The 23,515-nt window shown below is 35.4% G+C and overlaps 1 protein-coding gene across 1 annotated transcript in view; it reads right to left on the minus strand.

Moving 5' to 3' along the window:
• The window catches only part of LOC116174106 (knirps-related protein-like), a 51,841-nt gene extending 37,025 nt beyond the window's left edge, over positions 1 to 14,816 (minus strand). Inside the window, exon 1 of the mRNA XM_031491920.1 lies at positions 14,447 to 14,816. The gene's annotated coding sequence lies outside the window, so the exon portion shown is untranslated. The remainder of the gene's footprint in view (positions 1 to 14,446) is intronic.
• Between the last annotated feature and the right edge of the window lie 8,699 nt (positions 14,817 to 23,515).

The following is a 23,515-nucleotide window of genomic DNA, read 5'->3' on the forward strand; positions in this document are numbered from 1 at the left end:
GGTAGCATCAAGATAAGCGGAAAACCAATCGGCACCATTTTTCGAGTGGTCCCCCAATTAGTTACTTTCATAGAATATTAAGATAATCAGTTTAAATCAACCCAACCCACCTCGTTTTTAAAAAGTTGGCGATTTTCGAATCCGCCTCACTTCCACGTGGCTCGAAGAGATGGCGGGAGTTGTCCCCGCAAGCGTCCACGTAAAAGCATCTAATTAATTATGGAATTAATCTCGCAATTGTATATTTTTGGAGAGAAAGCTATTTGAGGGGACAATTCAAACGTCTCTTAGAGTTACGATGCGGTTTATTGAAATATTGCCGGTGTTTTTTTTCTAAAACGTCAACTTTCCCATTAGATTATCGCCGAATAAAAAAGACATTTGTCAATCAATTTTCACTTCTTTCTACAGTGATATATGAGAATGTTAATTGCCAGCCGTGAAGACGAATCCGATTGTTTGCGTTATTCAATTTAACCTTTTCGGCCGATCATGATGATGATGATGGTGCGCGTTAACAAATGATTCTATCAAAATTGCGCGGAGATAAATTATCTTTGCATAATTTCTTTGCACGAACATTTCGGCCATCGATCATCGATTCCTGTTATACTTAACATTGCCTTTTTATGTTAAGAATAAATAATCGGCGCGGCGATGTGGATCCGTATTTGTTAAATTTATGTACATCTATTGATTAACCTTTCACTTACTTTACGTCGGTAACTTGGAATATAAATTGCACTGGCCTTCAATCGGCTTTAATATGTACTTTGTATTCCCCAAATTATACTATTTTTCGTCCTTGATTGACTTTTTTTTTGCGTAACTTAAATGCGAAGAAGCCCAGCAACGCGTGGAAGGGCCAGTCCTCTGAAAATATCTTAAGAATGTAGGTTAGGTATAGGCCGTTTTTAAAATAATTAACTCATACAAGGAACTCCATTCTTTGTAAAATCTACAGAATTTGAAACGGACGGGCGTGACAGAGATTAGTTTGTACGCCGACAGATTTTAATTAAACAAAACGAACACTTTTAGTCAATGAGCTGCTAATGCTTGCTTTTTCGATCCCAGAGTAAATTTTTCTTCATTAATCTTTTGTTTGACGGCTAATGGTACTCGCGCTTTAGGTTATAAAAATCTTAATTTTAATATTTCCAGGTTTGTAAAAATGTAGAGATTTGAGACGCTCGTAAACGTGGTGTTTATTGCGTTCGTAATCTTTATTCTTTTAAGGATGTGATACTTTACGGCAATCGACAATTTAACCCATAATTATTTGTAATAAACCCATAGACATATTACAGGAAATGATTTTGTAACTTTGATTTAACCGAAATATGTCCTTCGTTTAGTGTTTACACAGTGTCTAATAAAGATTTTGAAAATTTTTATGGTATAATATCAACTTTTTATTAGATTGATATTGATTAATTACCGCTTTATTCGATATGCAAGTGCTATTTCGTGTAAAGGAATGTTTTACTTTTAAATTAATGGCGTTTTTATACCCGCGACAATATCTTTATTATATCAATTTTAAGAGTGAACCCCATTTTACAGCATATTTCTTTAAATCGGAGCCGAGACCTTGACGCTGCAGGTATCAATCAGCACAATGCGAATTACGTTGTAGTGATATCCCAATCGTAATGTTCTAGTCATGAACTCGTGTAATCCGCCAAGGTTTTGATATTGAAACACAATTACCTATGCGAGTTAGATAACTATTAAATGCGGTAGTTGTAATTGAAATAATAAAAAACGCGCCATTTGTTGAGGTGTCAAAAGTTGTAAAGCACTTCAACCTTTTCAAGCACACGGTATAATCCATCTGTTCCATTATATTGCATATCTTTTGTATTGTGATCGGCAACGTTCATGCAATACAAACGTTTTTTGATCAAACTAGCAATTAAAATTGATTAATTCAATGGGTTATTATTAAATGTATGATCGGTATGGGTATTTTTCTAAATTTAATTACTATTGTCGATCATTTTGTATTCTTACAAATTGTTTTCTGAAAAGCACGTTCGTTAGTTCCGTACTGGAATGAATGGCGGGCAGCTTTGCAAAAACCTGTATCGATGACCCTCATAAATCTGGCTACGTTCAACTATAACAGCTCGAAATTTCAAACTTGGATGGTATGAATAATGGGTCTATAAACGCCTATGCCCGTCCTGGTAATTTAATTATGATCGACGATAATGTAAATGCAATGTGTCGCTCGAGCTCAACAGCCTACCACTAAACCTGTGACTCTCTACAAAATTTGAAAGATTCAAATTGCGTAGCTTCGCACGCGATTTATCTGGGTTTGTACCGCCCGTAACGAAACTTATGAATTAACTTGAATTTCGTATAGATTCTCTCTGCATTTCCACAGATTTCCCAAACATTCTTATTTTTCACAAATTTTTCCATAATTCGCCCAAGAGTCTCCCTTTCGCACTCAACTTTTCCTTATACTTTTCTGATTCCTCTAACACTCCTTTTCCTTTCCATAATTTCACTTAGTAATTCGTGCAAGAGATTTCCCCGGCAGTGAATTTGGACAGAATCTGTCATATTCAATACGTCAACGTGAAAACGATTTGTTACATTTTTCCTGACGGGATTCGAAATATTTCTGGTTCTTAAAATGCAAATAGTAGAAATAAAATGCAGCTCCAGAATTCGAAATTCTTGTAATACTGAAATATCACCTCCAATTTGTCACTTGTAATACATCAGTGATTATCTTATTTTGTTAAAATTTGGTTTAAGAATACGTCTAGAGATCCATTCTAATCCTGTAGCTTAGGTATTATTTAAAAAATTATGTTATCAAGAGAAGTAATACAGAAATTTTAGATTCATGTGGAAACTTATTGGTTTTCAAACTAGAAAGCGAGACTTCCCTCTCAAAATCGTTAGGTAAAAGCCTCATGATATTCCTGATTTAATTTCCATTTAAGTAACCTTCGATTTGTGCTCTTGTTTATATTTAAATTCAGTATTTTTTTTGTAATCCGTAAGATGTAAGTTAATTTCTGTAGTTCTAATTACATTAGTTCTTTGTTTTGCCATTAGAGACCATCATAGTGTTAGAGGTTTCTGTTACAATATTATTTGTCTTGTCGCTAGAGTTCACACTTTTTACCTTTGTGTACGCAATGCTATCTATCCCTTCTTAAGTTTATCATGCCTACGAGTGGCATTTCTCGCGCAGTCGTATTTTTCCCATCGGTGAAGTTTCTGCTTTCACATTGATTTCACGCAAATTTTTCTCTTGGTACGCCATTACATTTACCGACTTCATGTCTTACCTGTGAACAAGGATTAGTGTTTTGGCTTTATCATTTATCTTTGGAGTGGTTTCTCTTTCTTATGATGTCTGTGACTGTGGCTCCATGGAAGCGTTTTTACGTATCTGCATTTGCATATAACACTGCGAGGTATGTTAGATGCAGCATTTTTTCTTAATACGTTTGTTTTTTTAAGGCTTTACCTTCCCTCAAAGTTTTATTATTGTTTCTTTGTACGTTCTTTCTTGTAGAATACCTTTTACGTTGTATTTACTTGGATGTTATCTACTACCTACGCAGTACGTGAATGACACCGCAATTTTACCTGGACATCTGATTAGGATTGACATTGCGGCGTCATTGATGGCTGAGTTTCTACATTACCGACTTAGAAAATTCTACATTAACTATATATGTGAATCTATTTCGTTCTATGTACATTAGTTACATTACTATCGACTTAGAGATGTAACGATTTGCTCCTGTATAACGAACGTTTGAAGATTAACTCATCTTGCACATCATTGCTCCGATATGTTTGATTTTACTTGCGTTATTTGTTTCGCTACGAAAAATATACTTTCCGAGACCCGACTTAGTAGACGATTACTTGTGTTACTTTCTGTTAGTTGTATTACATTGTATCCTTCATATTAGTTGTGTTATTTGAGATATTAATTACCGTTGCTTTATAAGTTAGTTTTTTTTAAGTTACCGTGACTTGATTTTTAGTTACGTTGTTTGTTTTACTCCGAAGAATTCGCTCATATTTGCTCATTTACGTTTTGAATTGGTTCTATTGCCTTGCTATTGAATAGAAATTTAGTGATTTGTACATCGTAAAGCAGTTTTCTTCAAGTTAACCTCATGTTTATGCTTTTACCCAAAATCTTCATGAAACCTTCACTACCTTATGTCAGCAAATCTTAGTTTCCATGGCAGAGACAGACCAGACTACTTTCCCTGGCGGCTGTCACTTTACTGGTCACACCTGTCACTTTTCCGGCCGCACCTGTCACATTGCTAAATGTCTATAATAACTCCTGCCATCACTGACAGGTTGACAATGAAATGTTGTATAAGAAAATTGAAATTTTATATTAAAAAATACGATATTCGAGGCCTCGTACTTCAATATTTCCTCGCCAGTAATGTGTCACTTTCTTGACTTTTATGTAAATAACTATTAGTCAGATGTTCTAAGGATAATCCGTGGTCGATCAAAATTTTGCTATTGCTAGTGTGTTACAGTATGAAATTGTTTTTTTTACTAAATAACATTATTATATCTTTTTAGGAAAATGTTTCGTCTTGGTAGAACACGTGTCTTCCATGCTCGCATTCAATAATTTACCTAGACACCCCAATAAAAGTGTCAAAACATACGTTGACTTAGGGTAAGTTAACGATCAGTATCGATCAGAACGAGCGAAGGCGCGTCGATATTACTGACTGTTGCCCTCAGAAAATTTCAACCAATCATATTAATGCATATTACAGAAATCACCTAGCAACAGACAAATATCCTGTGTAAATACCTAAAATGAAACTTAAATAAATAATTCCAAATGTTATTAACGAAAATTACAATTTGTAAAATGGCAATTTGTAACTGAACCCATGCTTATTTTCGGTTTCATGATGCTTTTTGAAAAACCATGTCTTTGAAAGGATCGAAACAAACATTATATTCTTCTTATCTTGCAAAATGTTTGTCGGGCAATAGTCATCCCGTATATCCCTCGTGCACGCCAAATACCAGATCTGAGTATACATGCACTGGCGAAATATTCAGGTATTTGGCGTGCACTTGGGATATAATACTTGAATATTTTCGTCTATGATTTCCTAAAGGGGAAATTTGGTTACCAGTATCAATCTGCATTATTTAAGGTCATTGCCTATGCTTGCATTGTTATTGTAAGTGTGTAATTAGAGTCATCATTCTTCATTCATAATAATTGTGCAGGCGCATCTTTTCTTAGAAATGTTATGCATTTGAATTACGTACGAGAGTACGAGAGTTATTAGTACTAATCACTAAAGGTACCTTCTTGTCTTAAATGCTAGACTATGTTGATGATTTGATTAGTTAGACGTAGGGGTGTACAATACTATGTCTCTGGAATCTCAACCCATTTCTTCGCCCTTTGAGGGGTTTTTATGGAGCCTAAAAGGTTAAAAGAGGAAGATTTATCCTCTGACAGTACACAAGCCGCATTTTGCTGTCGGACCGACCACACAATTGCCGTCACTTTCCGGCGAACTGCAATGCCCATATGAAATACTGCTGGTAGGCCGAACTGTAGTGCCTAATCGTCACGATACTGTATTGCAGACGCTAGGTGGCTACTAGTTATTCCATTACTGATGAAATAAAAATAAAAGACCAAATTTAACGATGGTCTAGGAAGCGACTGTAATTAAAAATCGCGCACACTAATCCAAATGGCACTCATTTTTGCGGAATTTTTCCCAATCAAAGAGGTCGGCGCCCAGAATTAGACCAATCACGAATGAGATTGCAATCCGCGTGGGCAATTTTATCATTTCCACTCCTATGACTGTATTTTGAGGAATATCAAACTTCTAGAGGGTTTCTTTGACATTTTCAATGTTTGGACAATGAAATTTGGAGGGACACACAAAATTTCAGTAACATTGAATCCTTACCTATTCCACATGATTGTTCTAAAAACTGATGGTTTTCTAAACTGTGGAAACGTTTAAATGAAAATTATTGTAGATTTTTTCAATTTTTTGATCGATTCGCAAAGTATCCCATAACCGTTACTTCTCCATCGCTAAATTAGTACAACCCAATCGAAGTGCGCCTGCACTCAAACGCGTGACCGACGCGCTGAATTGAGTTATACATCTAAATTAATGGATGATTCTGCAATTGAGTTCGTGTTTACCTTCGTTTTTTTTGCGCAAACTTGCAAAAAATTCACAAATTACTTTTAATGAACATCTTAAAGTGTTCTCATATATACGGTCGAGCTTTTATAAATCTCGGTTGACTGGTTTGCTAAGTCATTAAAGCATACTTTATGCGCTAACTATCGAGGAGTTAAAAGCGAAATTAAGTAAGTCATTCGCGGTGATTTCATTTAAAGCTTAGATGGGAAATGTATATAAAAAACTGCGGAACGTAAGTACCGGACCAATTTTTACGCGCGAATGTGACCTGAATAGATTCGAAGCGAGATCTCGCATTTACCGAGTTGGTCACTCGTCTTGATCTAAAAATGTAAACTTGTGTCGATTGCAGTTAGGTGTAAGGATAAACAAGCGACTAGCTACCGTTGCTCAAAATTTCATTAGTTGTTGTGTTGCATCAAACTTAAAGTACGGGTGAACTAATTAGAGGATATCAGACGTCATCACCGGAAGATGGTAGTGCGAATTATGAGGGCCACCCTCTAAATAAATAATTTTTCCTCAGTTACGGTTATCAGGCCGTCATTTATTTTTAAGCATGTACAATTTTACACGAATCCCTATCTTCCCATCATACATTTAATGTATTAATGTATCTTCTAGTTAAAAGTTACTAAATATACAAAAAATATCGTGGTAGAAATTAGTAATAAGTAACAAAGTATGAAACATTTTTGGTTTATGGCGTGGAGGCGTAAATTTTTTAACGCATTTTTGATTCTCAAGGGAGCTTATTGCTTCAATAACTGTCTATTTTTTGCGCGCCTTTTAGAAATTGATCGAGATCTCGTCAACGGAATAACGTAGAACTTTGGGGTTTTCGGCGTAATATTCATACTATCGTTTTATTCCTGCATCGCTTAGTCTGAAAACTGAAAGCCGTTCCTGAAGTTGATAATTTTTGAATTTCCTTTAACTTTTTAAGGAAATAGAATATCATAGTGTGTGTATGAGTGTCTGTTTTTCCGTTTAATCCAATAGTTGCAAATTGAGTACTCTAAATAAATATTGCAGTAAATTTTGACATAATTCGTTGTTGAATCTCAAAATGTCATAATAATGCGTGGTGACCGATCAGTTTCTGTTCACATGATGCGAAAACAACCCCTATTTATGAAAAAATTTATGTAGTACCAAATACTTAATAATTAGATAGTTACTCTTTGGTAGCACGTATGAATATAATGGTTCGATGCAGGGAATCGCTCTGTATCCACAATTTAATTCGAATCCCTTGGTGGATTGGGATCGACCGAAGAGTACATACAGAAAATTAAGGACACGGCATAATTTCATTATCCTCCTAGAGGGTTTTGTCATGAAACTTTACTAAACCTATTTCATGTTAGTAGTTTAGAGGATAGAAGAATAAAAAGTAGTATAGCTTTCCTATTGAATATTGCGCACGATAAACTAGATACCCCCAACTTGCTGTCTAAAATTAATCTTCTTGTACCATCTTATCACTACCGTTTACCATTTTACCTTTCTCCGCCACGTACTAATGTTTTATATATGTCTCCAATTTTAGGTTCGTGTAAAACCTACAATAAACTTTGTAAAATCGTGGACATATTTAATTCAACACTTGTAACTTGTAGGTATATTCACCGAGATTAATCTTTAATTGCTATTTTTACTATAGTTGTTTGGTTTTTTTAAAAATTATTTTAGTTCTTTGATTTTTTATACCAGTTGTTGTACTGTTTGTAATATTTACTTGTATCGCCTCTATATTATCTGTGTTAAATGTCCTGTAATTGGAATTTGTTTTCTGTTGGGCATTAAACTATTATTATTATAATAATGCGCTGAAGGCTAGTGAAGGCACATCAGACATTGCATTGGGGTAAAAAATGACCTCCCCTCCCACTTTTTTTTTACGGAAATCCAAGTTTTGAAGCACCAGGAATCCGAATCAAACAAAGTGTCGATGATGTCGATCGGTCTGCCTATACTATCATTTTCGACTAAACGGCTGAACCGATTAGAACCAAATTTTGTACACATATTCTTAGACATAAATGGGAAGAATCGCGCATGCGCAATTGTGCAGGTGGTACCTGTGCTAGCTACAGCAAATTTTTAAAGCTTGTTTTCAATTCTGGTGACCTAAACATTGAGATGTGATTCTCAGCGTTTTTCTCTTTCTCTCTAGACAAATAGAAAATGCGTTAATTTTAACCAAACATTTTTCCATTTTGCAATCCTGAACACAAGGGTTTTGCGTGTCGGCCTTTCTTTTTCATTTTTTGTTACATTGGTTTACGCCTCGTTAACACCTACTTCATTCTTTCCAGCTTTTAAGCCTCCTTCCTGTTCGCGTTTCAATTCACAAGTTTTTCACGGCGATGGGCACGTGTTCTCGGTGTTGCCAGGTCATAGTACACTTCCTTGTCTTTTCACACTCCTTATCCGCGACACCCACTGGCCTACAGTTAAACCTTCTTAATTCTAGTTCATTATTTCCTCTTTATGTCACCTTTACCTCGCCCTTCACTTCTTTTTCACGTTTTCGCCCCTTAGCTAACTATTTCTGTGCGCTTTCACGCATATTTCCAACTCCCTTCTTCAATTGCCTTTCCTTTCACGCGTTTTCTACAAGTTTACTCCGTTTTACCACGCGCACGTTAGTAAGGGAGGTATTGGATTGGGATAAAATTGGCTGAATCAATTGGAATCAAATTTAGTACGCATATTCTTAGACATAAAACGAAGAGCTGAAAACCGTTCGTAAAAAATCGCGCATGCGCAGATGTGCGGCCGGTATCCTGTGCTATCCTTATGCCTCCATCATTCTAAGTCCTTCATCCATCCTGTTGTCACATCTTCTTTCGCGATTTTTTTACACTGACTCTTCACAACTCCCTCGCGATCTCTGAGAGCTTACTGTGCATGTCTTTCTTTCGTGCACTTTTCGTGACTGCTCCATTTCGTTCTTCACGTCATCGCGCATCCTTCCTTCCAGTTTTTTTCTTTAGGCTTATTTTGTCCGTTCTCCCCTCACTTCATTATCTCCGGCTCCTTCCTGCTAGCGTTTCTATTCACAAGTTTTTCACACTGACGACCATGTTCTTGTTACTTGATTGTCACTCTGTGTTTCACATTTGCACAATACTCCTTACACTTCCTCTTTGCTCTTTGCTCTGTGTTTCACATTTGCACAATACTCCTTACACTTCCTCTTTGCTCTTTGCACAGACATAGATACTGTCCCGTATGTTATACACCGATTGGTTTTAAGTTAGGCCTTCTTAATTCTCCTACACATCTCCTTTACGTCATCCTTCACCCCTTGCCTTCAAGTTTCTACGCGCTCTCATATTCCCTTTCCTGTACGCTTTTTTCACACGTTCATATTTCGCTCCTTTTTTTCTTAGGCCTCCATGATTCTATGTGCTTTTTGCTGTCACAATTTCTTTCGTGTTTCCTTCACCACTCCTTCGCACTTTCTTCGCTATTTCTGGCCGCCCACTTCGCATCTTATTCTTTCGCACATCGTTCATGACTGTTTCGCTCTTCACGTCACCATGCATTCTTCCTTTCGTGTCCTTTAGCGCATTTTTTTTTAAGATTTTGAGTTTTAGTCTTCTCCGTTGCCTCTTTTAGGACTGTACAAATATTTTTACGCTGTCTTGACCTTTTTGACGGTTTCAACTTCATAAGGTATCCCTCTTTACGTATTCTTTACACTTTTTTCATGCTACCTCCACGTATACGCGTTCAGCGCTGCTTCCTCCATGCTCCTCACGTACACGCCTCTATTCTTCATTCCTTTCATCATGTTTTTCATAAAGTCTTTTTTTAATACTTCCTTCACCCCCCATTTTTCACACGATTACTTTTTAGATCAGTATTAAAAAAATCATTTTATCGGCTATAACTTTTGATGCGCTAATCTATCGATCATTTTCGAAGGCAATCCTTTGATTGGGGAGAATAAACGTTTTATTTCATATGTAATCAAATATTTCGAACATTATACAGTATAATATGCGATGATTCCTTAGATCTGTTTTCAATACCGATCCATTTTCGGTCCAAAATTGGTATTCAGTACCCTCAAAAATACATGGGTACCTTGAAAAATTTTGTTTAACATACACTTTTTGGTACAGATTTGTAAATAATCGAAATAACCATCGTGGATCCAACAAGGAACAAGTGTAAAAAAGGAAGAAAAAGAATCCCCTTATGTGATATGTTCGTCTGCTCCTCGTCTAACTCGAGAATGAAAAGAGACAGCGATGTCAAACCGTCGCCAGTCGATTTCTACGAGTTCAAGGATCAGTGCTATCGAATATGAGCCGGATTAAAAGTTGGTTTCCGAATGCGAGCTAAGTGTCACAAAATTCCCCAACTGAAAATCGTATGCAATTCTTTGTATCATGTTTCAAATTTACTGTTTTTATGAGTGTTCTGACGATCAAAAATATAAATTTAATATATACCTTTTGTTAAATTCATAAAAATATGTTGCTATTTAAAAAATTAAAGAAATAAGTATATTTATACTTAATAAAGCACAATCGTATGAAAACGACTTTAATTTACGACATAATTTAGCGCGACTTCATTGCGTCTTTAAAATAAATTATAATTCAAATTTCAACTAACCTAATTTTGGAAAAGGCCTAAGAACAAAACTCTTGGAATATGATTGCTTGAATATCGCCTCCCAATTCCTTTGATGAATTTTCCCATTTAGTAGCATTAAATTAACAAACGATTTGGATACACGATTCAAGCGACATATCCCGCATAACTTTGTAGTCAATTTTTTTTGCCGTACTACAAACGAGCTTTGTGTTTGAGCGATAACGGAGAAAATGAAACTTGATTCGCCAAAATTCATCTGACGTTTTGTGCTAATTTTCCAGTCCGACACAATCTTGTGCCGTGTTCGTAGTTACGGAGTTTCAGTTTGAGAAAAAGTATTTCTTGTGTAGCCAAAAGTAGCCCAAAATCGTGGCCTGAATATATCCATATGGATTCAAAAAAGAATCCTTTTTTGTTTAAATTTTCCCAACACAATTACTACACAAGGACAAAAATAAAGAATTTGGCGTATAATTTAAAAATATGGAAAAAAGTTGGTCAATCTTACTTCTTGTATTATACACAAAAGCGACATAATTATCTATTAATCTACACAAATTTGTCTTTCCCTTTCATATCACGCGTTTATCAAATTTATTAAAAATCTTCTCCATAATAATTTCTCCCATCTTGAATCACAGATTTATTAACTTTTGTTGGAAAAACTGATACTACCTAACTACCCTAACTCGGGTAGTCAGATGTTTCCCGGGAAATTTACTGCGCGAGCACACTGATAATTATGTTACGAATTGTGTAATAACTATTTTTTATCGCTCTCAACTTGATCGGTTCAAAAAGTGTTATCTACGTATACCTTGGGGTGTATCGACAACAAGTTTTTAACTTAGTCGCTGCACCTTAGACGTTACAAATGTTATTTTATTTTCATTTTGCACATTTTTTTGCATTTACATTTATATATAGGTTAGGTTTCTGTTACAACAAGAATGTAAATAAATGGTTATAAATATGTATCACATTAATATTTGTTTAGAATGCTAGTCTCCCATTTTATGGATTTTGAAAAACAGGGACCTCATGTTCTACATTTTTTGGAGCGTGATTGTGTTGAAGGAAAGGTTTCTTTAATATTTTTTTTTAATTTGATTGTTTTGAAGGAAATATTTCTTCTGACGATATTAATATTTCAGGGTATCTAAAATTGTCCTGTACTCTCAGAGGTCTTTCGTGATGAGCTTTATTCCGAACGTAATTTCGATCATTGTTACAGGTTTTTGAAAAATAGTGCCATTCGTCTCAATAGAAGTCGAATTTTCGAATTTGAAATCGAAATCGAAATCCTCCGAGAAATTTCTGGTCGGTAAGCAAAATCTGGTTTATTTTGCATTTGAAACGCTGTCCAAGACTAGTACACTTGTTGTTTTGTTGTAACTTTTATTAAATTCGACTTAAAAAAAAATCTAGGTAAGGGCCAGGATAACTTGCATCTTTATATTTTTTGTTCGATTATTACTATTGCATTACTATACAATCGTAGATTTACATTTCCTCAACACATTGTCAAATATTGTAGATAAAAGTTAAAAACACGGCCTCAAGCGTTGAAAAAGGAGGAAGGAGAAAACTTTTGAAAGCCCTCTCGTAAAAGTTTAATTTTAATGGTCACCGAGACTATGACTATACGAAATGACTGTGGAAAGGTACGTTTTACTGAACGGTAACGTATATCGTGAAATGGTTGGTATGTGGATCATTCGAACATACCCTCCACGCAAAGCTCAGACCTGAATGAATGAGTAACATTCGAAAACTCAAATGCCAATATGCAAAATTTTAGGGATGGTTGCGAAAGGTTTCCAATTGACATAACCATAGTAAAGATGGCTCCAAGGAAATTCACGGTCTACCCATTTTTCAAATTTATAAATTTCATTGGTGACACCACCCCCACTAAATATAATTATCATAAGGGTATAATGCAAACAGGAAATGGTTGTAATAATTTTCCCTAATGTCCTCTAATAATAATTTTTATCGATAATTTTTCATTAAAAAAATAGTTCGTTTATTTTTCGGTGCAGCATAAAAATGGTGTCTTTTGGGTTACCGCAGCAACACTCTATGACCCCGTAAATTATAGCTAAAAATTATTTATGCAAACAAATCGACGTGGATGAGGCAAGAAATAATTTACCCGCCATAAATAAGCTTTTGAAACAATTTTCTGAATACATTATTTAATGGTCTATTAATTTTTCGATAATTGGGACATCTTTTACACACGGATTATAAAAATAAATACAGGTACACTGTTGTTTATTGTAAAATATTCACAATAATACATCCTTTCACTTGATGAGGTAATATAAATAGAATATGTTTTCAATCGATTTTTTTACGTGATTGCTTGCCTATATAGTATTTCGCAATATAATGTTAATATTCTTGCAAGAAAAGCAACACCAAGGATTTTAATTTGTACGATCTTTAATACCAAATTGTTTTATTATGAAAGAATTTTGTAACGCGCCAATATTTATTACATACACAACGCAAATTTATATACGCTATTAAATGCGACACATCAATCAATTGTGCGGCAGAAACAATTAGTTATTAAGGCGATGATGGAGAACTCCAGTTTTTTTGTTGGTAGAAAAAAAGTTTAATTAACTAATGTGCAAACAAATTCGTAATTTTATGCAGAAGAATTGGGTAACCTTGATATGTCTAATGAAAATATACCTTTAGAGGCTTTAATTAATATTAGTGTAATTATGTTCGTTTTTAGCATACCACTTCCTACACCATTGTGTTCACACATAAACTTGGCGAAGAAGCGGCTAAGTTGTGTAAATTTTCTTGCACAATATTCACGGTAATCGATGCATAAACAAAGGATTAGATTATTACGATTAAAAAAAGGCAAAATCATGTACCATATTTGCTAAGAAGGTCGCCTCCTACACTGCAAGCGTCGTGATTGATTATTTTTCTAATTGATGCTCGGGTTGAGGCAATTTTGCCTGTACCGTACAAGTATGCGGCATAATTATTCTTGCCCACCACCTTTTTTTTTACGAAACAATTCCGGATCAGATGACCACTTTGAAAACTAATTATCCCTGCAGCGAGTGCTAATCTCAAAGGGTTACTTAACAGTTAACTTCTCGGAAAAACTGGGCGAATCCCGTTAAGGGTTTCTGAAAGACTGCCCATAATAGTCCATGAAATTGCTTTAAACTTCTGACAATGAGGACTAACTTGTGGTTATGTAAATTTGGTAACGAAAGCCCCCATTGTGCCCGTCCTGAGATTTATGACGTTTTATTTCGAACGTTTGAAATTTTTCCAGATTAACGCTGAAAGGATAATTTATAATGGGCAATCTGTATCATATCAAAACGTGTTTTTTGAGTCCGCCGAGATGGATATTTAAATTTGAATCTCGACGGGGGTTCTAATTAATTTGGAGCGTAGTGTCAATTTGAGCGCGGTCGTAATTAAAAGTGCCGTGGCGGACTTTTTCGATTATTACGCACATTTTGAGAAGTAAGAATGAAAGTTGTCATCGCGTAGCGTGACTGAGTGCCGTCGGAAGGTTCGTCGTTTAACCTATCATTAAAGTCTCCCAGTTAACTCACCTTAAAGCGCTTATTTCCCGAATGTGACTGGCGTAGGTCCCTTATAGCACATTTCCATTATTGTCACTATGAGAAAATGTTGTAATGCTGATGATCATGATGTTCCCAGTTCGATAATAATCACTAATCACTCGTCAATAAACTAAGTAATCACACTTTCGCTGGTGTTAATTTCGAAATTGTACATTTATATTGTTATCATCACTTAGCACAGATTTGAAATGTGGGTCACTTAGCGCATTTGTCCTAATGACTGATGCAGGCAAAAAAAATCTTACGCGTGACGATACTAGGGGTTGTATACAAATGTCACTTTTCTATAGTGGGTTATAGATGACTAACAGCGAAGATCTAAGCATAGAATGAGCAAAGTAACTCCTTCGTCTTGAGATACCTGATCAGGAGGGGATCCTACCTGTCGGAAGGTCGGTAATCTTCTGGTGGGGACATGGGGAGGGATAATATATTGATGTTTGAATTAGTGTCCTACAGACAAGAATCTTGATTTTTATTTCATACGTTTGAAATCATTGGTGTTAGACTTTTGGTGGGGACAAAGTAAAATTAATATGCCACATGAGTTTTTGCACCATCAGTAGACTTAACACGTTAGAGGAACCTGTGGCGTATCGTCATAATAAAGGATGCAGCAAAAACACACTAAAAATAAATATTACTCATCATCACGTTCCATTTTATAATTAACGATTTTTATTCACGTCAATTTCCCATACGATTTTTCGAAAGGATTGTTTACAAACGTAAATACGAGGAATTCATTCATCCCAGCATTCAGCGGCCGAACATTACTCGTTTTCAGGAAATTACTTTCGTTGGAAAAAAAATCTATTTTGATTTCTAGCATTTTTAGCACGGCGACAATCCCTGTGGGAAAAATTAGATAAGGTCAGTGAGGTTGTGCATATTTCCGCCGCCGCATTTAAGAAAACTTGACCGTGCACATTTCTATTTGATAAATTATCGGCCGTTTTAACATACTAATGTAAAACTTCCTGTCAAAACAACACAAAAACACAGTTTTAACGGTTCATCATTTTCACGGGGTCGTGAATGTCGAAAGCTGCTCCCTTTGTTAATTTCTCTTCCGACGACCATTACACGGATGCAAGATTTTAGTTCACTAAAAGGACAATCGAACAATCGGGCGAGGATAAATTATTTTGGCACGGATTCGCAAATTGTTTAAATAAATATGCAGCCATTTGTCTGTATTTGCCTTTGGAATAACACTAATGTGGATCAGATATTTAAATTTTTAGAATGAGAATCTATTCTTACGCTCTTATGAGTTATTAAAGAATGGGGCGCAACGTTTTACAATAGGATTCCCACTGTACACCTGTTCTTGACGTTGTTAAATTGAAAATCCTTTCCCACCTTAACTTTTGCTATTTATGTGTTGTAAAAACGTAAGTGTATGCCCATTAGCTCTAGTTTATTATTTTTATGTTCATTTTTACACATTTTGTGGTGTTAAACACTTTCAGTTATCCTAAAGCATGTTTCAAATTGCGCGTTTTTTAAAGAATAAACTTCCATTCATTTTTAAAAACTTTTTATTGGTAATTGAAGTGTCAGTTACAACATTTATATGTGAAAAATAATATCAGCTATATGGCCTAAATTTGAAACTAGACAGACGACCTTTTTTTTGTTAAAATTTTTAATGACATTTTGACATAATTGAGACTCTAATGACACGAATAACTTCATCCTGTTCAGGAATCGACTGTGGATAATTCTTAGAGACCTGGCTTTTCACGTAACCCGAACTTCAACGGTGTCAAATCACAAGATCTTGGGGGCCAATTATCGGAAAACGATTTTTTTGAGAAAAATCAGCTGGTTGTTCAATGTTCATTGATGAACGCGCTATCTATATATTTTTTTAAAAATGCACAAATTGATGAAACACCCTTTACTTTCCAAATGTAATAAAAAGTTTAATTTTAATCCGTCCAGATAGCCAATCAATGATCCATTCAAACTAATTGTTTTAAAAGCAAGTATTTTTCTATTTGATACGGGTATAAATCTGTCGGCCAGCTTGTTGTGGCGGAATTAGGCACTAGACTAATGTTTTTCCACTATAACCTTCATATTTTTATTAAAAAATCTGTCCAATTGTTTTTCATTTCTAAAGAATGTTTTGAAAGAATTTCCTGGGATACTTACTAAATATTCTCTATAGACTGCAATGATTCTTTAGATATTTTTTAAATATTTTTCAATGACTATTCAAAAATAAAAGCTTTTTTGCTGATTTGTGGACTCGAGGAATCCACGTTTTCAAAAAATAGTGCAAAAATACCCTTCGTACGATCTAGTATCGCGAGTATTGCGAGCAGTTACTGTATCGGTAACGTAAAAAAGTTTAATATCCGATCGTTCGTCCGTCCGTCTCCGACCTTTCACACGTTCAAAAACGTTTGGCGTATAAAGCTCAAATTTAGTACACAGAAGTAATAAGAATTGTTTAAACTGTGGTCTTCGCAATTTAACCCTTCCCTCCCTTCAGACCGGGAGCACAAAACGCATGCTTACGTTAATATCTAGCTTTGAGTGTGGTTTTTGATGATCCTCTGCAAATTTCTAGAGGATCCCTGAAGAATATAATAATATAAATTATTGTCTAACAGAAGATATTGCACAATACCCAAAGTACAGCATTTAATCTCCCAATTTATTGTAGATCATAGGTGATTGGATTAATATTTCGTAAATTATATGCGTGTATAGGTCATGAAGTAATTGTAACAGTTTGCATTGCTCGTTATAAGCAAATTAGCTTTTGCAAAATTGCATACGCAGATGTATGTCAGTGGAAATACTTTGACTAAGCAAGTTACATTTATGTTAATTATTTACAATAATTTTATTTTATTTGATTTACCTATCAAACCTTTCCTATGCATGCGCATTGCTTAATATTTTTATCACAAGCAGAGTTTTGACACACGCGTTTTGGGAAATTTTAGTATGTATTACGGATGAGAAAGTAACGATTTTAATTTCAATTTTTCATATGCCACTCTATTGGCACGTTAGAGAGTGTGGTTCAGTTTGTGTACCTAATGTTTAAATCATCTCCTTCATAAAGTAGAAAATTAAAAACGTGTTTTGGTGCAGCAACAGGCGAGGTACCTATTTTCCCAATTTGTACCATTACCCTCCCTGAGTATATCCTGTCAATCAGCCTCAACTACCAAACAGCATCAAAACAGGTGAGTACTTCTCATTTTAATTACAGTCCACATAAAGAAAATAATTAACAATTTATGACAGTGACCGTAAACAATTAATTGTATTCCCAAAAGTTTCTATGTCAGGATAATCAACTTTTTTAGACGCGCTGTAAATTTAATTAATAACAAATTGTATAAAAATGGAACATTTTTCGACAAGTAGCCTGTGTCCATGAGTACCCTTTATCCGAACTACCAAAGGTTAAGTATTTCTTCGTTATACGGGTTGCGAGACTGATTCCATCCGATTGCCATCATCCCAAAGAAATTCACCCCTAAGCGTATTCGTTTGAATAAAGATAATTGATATAAATACTTGAAGAATCTCCAAGGAATATCTGATGAATCTGGTGAATTATTTATCTACTAAATAAGCAGAGTTGCTAGAAGAGATCATGTGTTTCGAAGAAATTGCCCGTTATTTCGGAGGAAGGGGGGGGGGGCGGTCCGTCGAAGATAGCGTTATCAAGTCTAACATTGTGATCGACCGTGTTTTTTAAAGACCTGAATAATGAAATTATTTTAGAGTGGCAGTGGTGTTCCCTTAAATATAAACGAAGCTGCTGCTGCTGATAGCTAGTTTTTGCGATGGTAAAAAGAGCGTGTAAATTTGTTTACGCTAAATCTCGGGTAGTCAGCCCTGATTGAACAGCGACTGTTTTTGTATTGATAAGTGCGCCTGAATATCGCAAACCTTTCACGACCAGATTTTGATTCTTTAAATAACTGTAAGTAATTCAAGATTTTTTTTAATTTATCGACCGCGTGCATGCGGAGTATTAAGTTCAAACAATCTTTTCTTTCTTTGAGGGATTTTGTTTTAATTATTTTACGTGCTTCGGAACTTCGAACGTGGGACCGCACCAATATTTTGTTACTTTTATTTAATCCACTATAACATTACAAAATATTTATACTGGATGCCGGATTCGAACATGAGTCTCTCTTGGCCGTAGTCCAACATCTTACCCAAGTTCACCGAAAAACTAAGCTGCGATTGTAAAGTCTTCCATTAGTTTTCAAGAATTGTATGCAAAATATTTTTTGGAAGTTTCGAGAAATATTGGAATATTCTTTGAAATATACCTCATTATGGAGAATTTCTTGTTAATCTCTGATTCTTTAACGTCTATTTACGAGGGTCTTTCCGAAACTAATGGGTGGTGGAACGCCTTGTACAATACAATCGGACCTTTTCTATCGCCAGGTAAAAATGCGGTTCCTCATTGAAAGTGGATTCTGAAAGATCTCAATCTTGGATCTTAATGCGGATAAAACTACGAAACAAAATTGTTCTTTTAAGCTTTTAAAATGTAACACTTCGCACCAATGACGGCTGAAAACAGGGTTGAAAATTATACCAGCTGGCCGGTCGTTTCCAATATTCAATCAACTTCCTCTTATTGCATGAACCAACCACTTGTTATTAACTGACTTGTAATGGCAACTCGCCACTAATTTAAAAAGCACCCGACAATAATTTCGTCGAATTTGGTGACACAAATCGTCTGGTTGCGCGGCTAATGTTTCTTTTTTATGATGCGGTTATACGGATTTCGGTTTCAATTGAAATTCAACTTTCTCCAAAAAATCGGCGCATGCAACTCACATGATTCACATTGCAAGCTTGACGAAAAATTTCGTGTCACGCAGTCTAGAAACCGCTCTTACTTTACGTAGTTTCGCCTTGAAATGTTAGCTACGCGTCTCTTTCTCCCACCCAATCTTTACTTATGTACTTGCCGAAAACCAAATGTTAAATGTTTTTTATACATGCGAAGGTAGAGCAGAAACCCGGTCACGACAGTTTTTAAAACCGGCAACGCTGTAACGTTTTGACTCTTATCTGCTTGAACACTCGTTTCTTATCTTATTTTAAAGCGTTATATTTTCTCGCATATTTCGCATATTATGAAGCGATCGACGTATAAAATTCCTATACCGGTAAATTTATAAATTTAATATTATATCTTTTTAGGCTATCATCACAAAAACGGTGATTTTGTGGTCGCTTTTGCGGCCATAAAGTTTCACTTTATTGTACGCTTCTGTCAAACTTTACTTTATTGTACACATCTGTCAAACTGTACATATTTGAAACTGATGTGTGAGAAACAGTAATCTGTTTGATACAAAGCGTCTATCTGGTCTAGCCCTATCAATGATTGGGCTATCCACGTGCGTTTTTTTCATTTTCGGACTTGTAGGAATGTTTCACACTATTTTGCATAATCACAATGTTCACATTTAAAATTATAGTTTGACGTTTCAATCTTTGCTGCTTGCAGACCTTTTTAAAGTGTAGAACCAAAACATGAGGAAGATGTTATTGCTTACATTATTATACGAAGAATCACCAGCAATTAACCGAAAACACAAGTGGCTACCTATACCTGCCATCAAAGTAGGTAATCAGGTTTCTAATAATTGTACAGCATGTTAACTATAAGGTCTTGGAAGCCACAGTTACGAAGGACCTATTGCATTTGACGTTATTAAAATCTTGTGCAACGGAGGATGTTGCGATTGTACTTTTACTCTCAAACGCCTGCTCTTATATCATATATGACTTAGGGTCGCAATGCTTGCATCTTCCAAAATTTCATTTAGGGTATCTGAACTGTCGCTATCGCCCATTTTGATAAGCACAAAACACACGCAAAGATGCTAATTATAATTACATACGACAGGAAATGCTTTGTTTTTAATTGCCTTAAGATAACTATGATTTTCAGAAAAAATATGTTTATGAGCAAATTTTTGAATTCTTTTTTGATGATCGCCTAAAAAATGTTGTGTGCACCTTGGCCAAAAGTTATTTGTTTAGGCCTCATCTGAATTGCGGCCTCGGCTACCGCCTCGGCCACAAACAACAGCTTCGGCCAGAAAAGATCACTTTTACGGCCTTGGTACACAAATAACTATTAAAGCCTAAAACGACCACCTGTTACAAACCCCCAAGACAAAGGTGGTAAATTAATTAAAATAATTACAGGAGGGTTGGAAGAAAAAATTTACAGGGATGATTGGTTGAACGTTCCTTTTTATCGTCCAGCATTGAATTGTTTTCATAACTACCCTGTAAGTCGGGAAATAATTTTTAAATTTGATTCGATAACCTCCTGAGGCAAAGGTTGAAATTTGATTTTTTTTTAAATTACAGGAGTACAGAGAATAGTCTATATTCTGCGATTTTGCTTCACAAGTGGCGTCATATTAGCTGCGCAAAAGCATACCTTGTAAGTGTGTCGTGTCTAATCCTATTCCTCTCTTTTTTCTTGGATGCACACTTCGTATATTTCTCCTCCCAGGAATCCACTGAGGAGATATTTGACTTCCGGTATTAAATTTAATTAGGGAAGTATCCATTTTTAGCGCATTTTCCAACGAAGTTGGGGGCGCTTATTGCAGACACTTTCTCTGTCCGTCCGTCTGTCCGAGGCCTCCTACAGTTTTTAAGATATTTAGTTCGTTCTTTTTGCATTCGGTAGCGTATAACTGTGGCACCTGAGCCAAGGAAAATCTTGACGATTAAACTGCGCATGCGCAGGTTGCGCAATGTCAACTTTCTTATTTATGGAGATTTTTTTGGAAAGTTTAACAATATATGCCTCGAGTAAAGAAAAACATGGCGCACATAGCAATGGGCTTTTGGGAATTACTAATCAATTCATGGAAAATGCGCTGAAGTTACTCGCCTTAGGGCGAAAACCTTTCTAGTTCGGAGTCACTTCACGATTTATGATCTACATATTCAATTGCTGTGAATTCAGGGCCGGATCTACATATTTTGCGCCTATGGGCCCCTCGAAATCATACGTTATCAAATTCAGAAGTGGTTTTCCACAATAATAAAATACATCAATTTCAAATAACGTATTTTAAGTTTATTATACAGTTTAAACAATAAAATCCAGTAACATGTAACCACTGAATCGTGTTTTAGAAAATCTATGTGACGTTATTAAGCCCCCTCCCCCACTTTTAGGTACGATGATGAAATTGATAAACATGGCGTCGTAATTAAGTTTTCAACAAAAAATTTGCGGGCGAAGTGTACATAACATTCCAACTTCAATTTCTTAAGGGTTATGTTATTTTTCCACGATAGTACTGTAGAATTTTTTCCCAAATTTCTTTTTTTGCCTCCCCTAAAACTTTGCGGCTATGGGCCGGGGTCTACAATGCCACATGCTAAATCCGGCCTTGGCTGTGATGATTAACCCATCAAACTATCCAAAACAATGGGACAAAATTTGAATAGCTAAAAAAAGCTACTAATTGGGAACGTCCATTTCCCTAAAATCAATTGTACGTAGGGAAATGAGAATAAACTAATAATAGGAGGCAGTAAGGTGAGAAAACATGGCACATAGAGTTCGATTAAAATCAGAGAATTTCACGGTGTTTTTCCAATTTGTGTTAATGTTAAAGTCTTTCAAACTAAACAGGATTTGGATATACACAAATTGTCAATAATTGATTTTGTATAATTGTTTTATAGGTACTAAGTCCTAATAAAATTAATTATGTGCAATAATACACTAAATTATAACTAATATTTTATACAAAATCTTAATTGGCTTCCATAAAAACGTTTCTTATATTTTCACCGCATACTTTTAAAACGTAAACGGCCATAATTCACAAAATAATATGCATTACACAAATAGAACCGATTTGGATTAAAAACTAATAAGCAATAATTTAAAAACGCGCCTCATATTGCAAATGGATTATCGGCTTAAGCGTAATTTATTGCTATAAAAATATCACGAGCTCCTATTTCGAGAGGGATATAATTACAATTAAAGGAATCTTCCGAATTAAATTAGTCCTAAATTATGATCGACTCCTCTCGTACTAATCAGGCGGCGAAACTCTCACGTGTAATCCTAGATAATAATACCAGTAATAATAGATCAAATATAACCGTGTGGAGTTCGTCTCATTTAAATTTTATACAATGCGGTATTAAGCCTGACAAATAGCCTTTTTCGGCGCGACCTTTTCGGTTTTTCGTGTATGTGTGTGAAGTCTCACAAAAATTCCGCCCTAATATAACGGTAACGTCCTAAAAAAGTTCGAACTAATTGCTTAATTGTAGCAATAAAAAGTAGTGTTGTTGCAGTTTTATTGCCGTTTTAAGTAGTTTCGAAAGCTCGAGATTGAAACAATTTAATTTAAATTATTCTAAACTGTCAACAATGATAATATAAATTTTCTACCCACAGTATCCCTTTAATGGATATACGGCCTAATAATTGCCAGCAATTCCTTAAATTGCTTTGTTCCTGGAATTCGAGTTAAATGAACTAGAAATTATCCGTAGCAAGGCCTTTGACTTTTTTTTCTCTAATATTCGAGACACAATAACGGAAATTGTAACAATAAAAAACTCCAAGTTGACCTAGTTTACTTGGGTTTTTAAATTTTTATTGAGGTGCCCGTTATTCGCCCTTTTGGTCAATGTCGCGTTCCGTGGAGGCTGGTTACAATTGAAAGTGACTTTCTCCGGCGAACGATTTCGGCTTTTGCGGAAAACACAATGAAACAAAACGTCTCGATTGATTGACTGATCAAATGCCAATTAATTTAAGGCGCCCATTGTATTTACCCACACCGACCGCTCCTTTATACTTATCCAGCTTCATTTGTTTTACGTAAGTTAAGTGAGGTGCGTTGAGTAATTAGTGGTGCTTGTTGAGCAATGCTTCCGAGTGCTAAAGGTAAAGAAGGTTCTATAGAAGGAAAAACCACTTACTCCTCAATGAAGGTGGCAATTACCGGCGTAACAGTCAAC

This window comes from Photinus pyralis, unplaced genomic scaffold (genome assembly GCF_008802855.1).
Source record: "Photinus pyralis isolate 1611_PpyrPB1 unplaced genomic scaffold, Ppyr1.3 Ppyr1.4_LG6, whole genome shotgun sequence".
Classification (NCBI taxonomy): Eukaryota; Metazoa; Arthropoda; class Insecta; order Coleoptera; family Lampyridae; genus Photinus; species Photinus pyralis.